We start from the raw sequence: 4248 nt of genomic DNA, 5'->3' as shown, positions 1-4248 counted from the left end.
TTCTGCTAAAAGATAGATGGATAGAGAGAGAGAGACAGAGATGATAGACAGGTATATAGATAGATAGAATATATAATCTATAAATTATATATACTGTTATATATGTGTATATATACACATGTATATATATACTTATGTATACACACCTAGATAGGTAGATAGAATATATATCTATATATTATACTAGAATATGTACTAAGTTATATATGTATATATACATATGTATACACACATAGAATATATAATCTATATATTACATATACTAAATTATATATGTGTATATATACACTTATATATATGCATATGTAAACACACATAGGTAGAGAGATAATAGGTATTATATATCTATATATTATATTATAACATATACTAAGTTATGTGTGTGTATATGTATATATACACACACACACACGTATAGTTAGATAGATAGATAGATAGATAGATAGGCATCAAGAGGCTCTGAGTTTGAATCCTCCTTCCATTCTTTGTTACTGAGTGACCTTGAGCAAGTCAGTCAACTGCTGTTTTCTCCCTTTTCTTATCTGTACATTTAGATTAATAATAATTCCAACATCACAGGTTACCTATGAGGCTAGTAATATATAATACATGTAAAATGCTTAACACCGAGGCTGGCAGGCAGGCATCACAGAGACATCAGTAAGGAAGTGTAACTTCCCAAAGGCACCTGTGTTCAGGTTAGTAATCATTTCAGTTCCCATACTCATACCCAGTGGGTGAACTTTTACTTATCTATGCTGTGGGGCTATCTTGGGAAATGAAAAGGGGTGAGGGAGAGTCTGCCCTAGAAGTAAATTCAACTCAGGCAGAAATGGTTTATAACTTTTAAATGGCAATTTTTTTTCAAGTTTTAAAAAATATTAGAGTACAGTCCCAGTGAGTACACGTTATTAAAACATGTGAAAGGTGGGAGAACAGAGAGAGAGAGAGCACAAGAGTGAAAGCAGTTATTAGAATAGTTTAATAACCACAAAGGGGCCCTATGAAATTGACTGAAGGCCGAGGTGGGTTGGATTGCTTGAGCCTAGGAATTCAAGACCAGCCTGGGCAACATGGCAAAACCCCATTTCTACAAAAAATACAAAAATTTGCTGGGCATGGTGGCACTCACAGGCAGTCTCAGCTACTTGGGAGGCTGGGGTGGGAGGATCACTTGAGTCTGGGAGGCAAAGGTTGCAATGAGCCTAGATTGCACCACTGCACTTCAGCCTGGGTGACAGAGTAAGACCTTGACTCAAAAAAAAAAAAAAAAAAAACAGACTGAGCTTGGGCCAAAGAGACACCTTGGCAGAGGCCAAACTAGAGTGAAGAGGGGAGAATGTGGCCTTTCTGGTTTAGAATCAGGGCAAACTGCTTATTAGCTGTGTGTTCTTGAACTTTGCACTTTATATCTGTGGAACGAAAACAATCTTATCTTGCTGAGAGAATTGCCTGGCAACTTAAAGTATATGAATTGTTTAGCTTAGCAGGTGTAAAAACTTTATGTAGCCCCTATTTTTAGGTGGAATTACACACACACACACACACACACGATTCCCTTAATGAGAAAGGAAATAGCCCCATTGGCAGTCTTTCCATGATGTTTCTAACAGAACATAAGCAGCACTTCCAACGGGACATAGAAAAGACCAAGTACACAGTGTTTCGCAGAGGCCATACCACAGCTGCAAAAACCATCGCTGATATCTTCCAGGTGCTGCCACTTTCTAACCAATGATTCTCCAGGTCCACTTTGTTCCTTCTGACTGCTGAACTAAGATCACAGAGACAGCTGAAATGACCACCTTCTGGACCACATCTCAGGAGCCCCCTCTTCCAGGATCCCTCCTCAGAATTCCCAAACTCCCTCTTGCAGAGATGCTCCGTTGGTCCTTTGGCATGTATTCTCCCTTACTGCAGCAAGAAAAATAAATCCAATTTCTTATTCCCCTCTACCTCCTCCTCTTCTTCCTCCTTCCTGTAGGTGCTCTCCTGTTTGTCCTTAGGTTGCAACGTTACCACTAAAGAAGTAACATCTCTCAGTAGACAGAGAGACAGACAAACAGATACATCAACATAGATGGATAGACAGAGATATATGCCCACTTCTATAGATAGAAAGACAAATATCCATATGTAGAGAGAGAAACACTTTTAGAAAGAGAAAGATATACTTTGACTTTCAAGTCGTTCCAGTTCTCTCTCTATAGTTCTGTGACCCACCTCAGGTCTCACAGCCACCCTTTACTCATGCCAATAACTTTAACAACAGTAACATGATGATAGAGCACTTACTATGTGTCAGGAACATTCTAAGCCATCTGCATGTATTAAATCATGTGACCACCACAGTAACCCTATGGAAAAAAAGTGATGCTACTATCCCATCTTACATAGGATGAGACTGGATCACACAAAGGTTAAGGACACTGCCCTGGGTTGCACAGTTAGTAGGTGGGAGTCTTCACTCTTACCTCCCACTGTCCTGCCCTTACTGCCTTTTGAAGGATGGCATGTCCTGTCCATGTCGCAGCACAGCACATATACAGACTGCAGAGCCTTCTCAGTTTCTCTCCAGTGGCTCAAAGGTCAAACTTGAAGGGTTTCTACTTGCTCTTATTCAGCTCTGTGAATGGGTGGTTTCGATGAGATGTATTTTCCTTTAATGTATGTGTCCTGAAAAATTTCTGCTGCCAGAATCTTTTAAGGAATGTGACACAATATTCCATCATTTTTTCTTCCTCATTTTTCTCTCCCTCTTCCTCCCACTTCCTAATGTCTTTCTTTTTCCTTCTTATATTCTTTCTGGAGGTTGTAAAAGGGATTTTACAAATTTTCCTGCTTCACTTCAGACATAATAGCCCACAGTTTTAAGTACTTGTTATGTGCTGGGTACAGCGCTACATCCTAGGTACCATATCATATATTTTGCAGGGATTATCTCATCTGATCCTCACAACAGCCCCTTGTGAGGTAAACGTTAATATTATTCTCACTTTGCAAGTGAGGAAATGGAAGCAGGTTTCGTTCCTTGTCCATACCTGAAATAACTAAGTAGCCAAATTAGGGGCATACCTCTGGACTAACTGGGGCCCCAAGTCCAGGACTGCAAAGCCCTCACTCATCACCACTACACACTATAACTCAAACAACTCAATTGCAATAAAACAATAATGCAATTTAAAAATGGTCAAAAAGATCTGAATAGACGTTTCCTGAAAGAAGACATACACATGACATGACCAACAGGTCTTTGAAAAATGCTGAACATCACTAATCATCACGAAAATGCAAATGAAACCACAATGAAAAGTCATCTTACTGCTGTTAGAATGGCTATGATCAAAAAGACAAAAATACATGCTGGTGAGGATGCAGAGAAAGGGGAATGCTTGTACACTGTTTGTGAGAGTGTAAATTAGTAGAGTCATTGTGGAAAATAGTACGGAGGTCCCTCAAAAAACTAAAAATAGGACTACCCTATGATCCAGCAATCCTATTTCTGGGTATATATCTGAAAGAAAGGATATAAGTACATTAAAGAAATATCTGCACTCACATGTTTATTGAAGCATCATTTGTAATAGCCAAGAATGGAACCAACCTAAATGTCCATCAATGGATAAATAGATAAAGAAAATGTTGTGTGTGACACACACACACATACACACACACAATGGAATATTATTCAGACATAAGAAAAAGAAACCCTGTTATTTGTAGCAACATGGCTGGAACTGGAAGTCATTATGTTAATGGAAATAAGCCAGACACAGAAAGACAAATACTACATGTTCTCACTCACAAGGAGGAGCTAAAAGAGTGGATTTCCTGGAGGTAGAAAGTAGAATGGTGGTGACCAGAGGCTAGGAAGGGGAGGAGGGAATAAAGAGAGGTTGGTGAAGGGGTAGAAAAATACAATTAGATAAAAGAAATAAGTTCTAGTATTCAATAGTACAGGAGGGAAATTACAGTCAGCAATAATTTATTGAATATTTCAAAACAGCTAGAAGAGAATGATAATGTTCCCAATACAAAGAAAAGATCAATGTAGGGAGCTTCAAGATGGCCGACTAGAGGCATTCAGTACTCACCCCCCTTACAGAGAAGAACCAAAACAGCAAGGAGATAACCATACTTCGAGTAGATTACCTCAGAGAGAACACTAAAATTCAGCAGAAAAGTGACAGGAAACACCTAGGCCAAGAAAGGAGAAGGAAGCAAGGTAGCCTACTTGGCTGGGATTGG

This window comes from Hylobates moloch, unplaced genomic scaffold (assembly GCF_009828535.3).
Source record: "Hylobates moloch isolate HMO894 unplaced genomic scaffold, HMol_V3 SCAFFOLD_2, whole genome shotgun sequence".
NCBI classification, from domain to species: domain Eukaryota; kingdom Metazoa; phylum Chordata; class Mammalia; order Primates; family Hylobatidae; genus Hylobates; species Hylobates moloch.
The sequence above is the reverse complement of the archived record's forward strand: the minus strand, read 5'-3'. Positions refer to the sequence as shown.